Below are 1,344 nucleotides of genomic sequence, written 5' to 3' on the forward strand. Positions count from 1 at the left end.
TCTATGCGTGTCCCGTGAAGGAAGTATTCCAAAGTCCATGCACAGGTGCGAACTATGTATGTGCTTTGCCTGGCACGTTTACGCACAAGAACGGTCTCAATGTGCTCAAGAGCATAGCACTTGTGCATATGCCTATTGTGCGGTTGTATCAACTTTTCATATCTAAAGCCGATAGAATATGTGAGTGGATTCTTTCGTATAAACGTTGGTAGGATAAGGCAAGGCCGATCTGTCGTGGATTTGCGCACCATTTGAACATTCATGCTGCGTCCCGATTGTATCTTTGTGATCGCACAGGTGTGTCAATACGCACTAAGGTTTATAAGCAATTCAAGTAATAAAACTGTTTACATTTGCGAGGCTACACGTCTCCGTACGCTTGCCGTGAGTATATAAACATGCATTTATGGCGTTCAGAATGAACCTCGATGATTATACCCGTTGCGGCGCACGTGTTTTTCTCAGTTGTACTGTAGGCGTATCTCTTATATACCTCAGACATAGACACTTTGATGTATGTCCGCGCATATGCGTCCCAACTCAACACTCATATACACACGCGTATACTACCACCAGTATTCACACAATAGTCCTCACGCGGCAGCACCCACATTCAACATGTACTTAAAACTATATCACGCACAACCACTCCGTCAGCCCCAACCACAAGTACGAACTCGTCACCGAACGCTTATAGGCATCAGATACTCACCACCACTGTCAAAGCCATGTACGTGTGCATCTGTGTATACGTACACGCTATTTGGATACCCCCAGCCACCACAGTCACAGACACACCTGTCCACACTCACACACAGACCTACCCACTCGATTTCGCACGTATCTTCGCCACATAGCATACATACGCATTCATCTCGAGGCAATTCCAGACACACATCAAACGTTTGATGTACGAATCCTTCGTGTTCTCGTGAGCCTTGATCTGTCGAGAAGCACATCTAGACACTCACTTGTACACACACTCACTCTGCTTGTACTTCACATGTCCATATATCGCACGGCATAGTACTCGCCTGCACCCACACTCACTCTGTCTGTGCTTAATATCTCTCAGGCATCACACCACTGGCGCTTAGTGCACAACTTCTTCTGTGCTATGACATGTACATACACACGTCTATACGCTCATTTGCACGCACACTCACACTGTCTGTGCTTGGTATCGTCCCAGGTGTCGCACCACCGCGGCTTAGTGTACTAACTCTTCTGTGCTATGACCTGTACATACACCTGTCTATACGCTCATTTGCACGCACACTCACACTGTCTGTGCTTGGTACGTCCCAGGTGTCGCACCACCGCGGCTTAGTGTACAACTCTTCT

The sequence above is a fragment of the Sphaeroforma arctica genome (assembly GCF_001186125.1).
Source record: "Sphaeroforma arctica JP610 unplaced genomic scaffold supercont1.239, whole genome shotgun sequence".
In the NCBI taxonomy this organism is placed as follows: Eukaryota; class Ichthyosporea; order Ichthyophonida; genus Sphaeroforma; species Sphaeroforma arctica.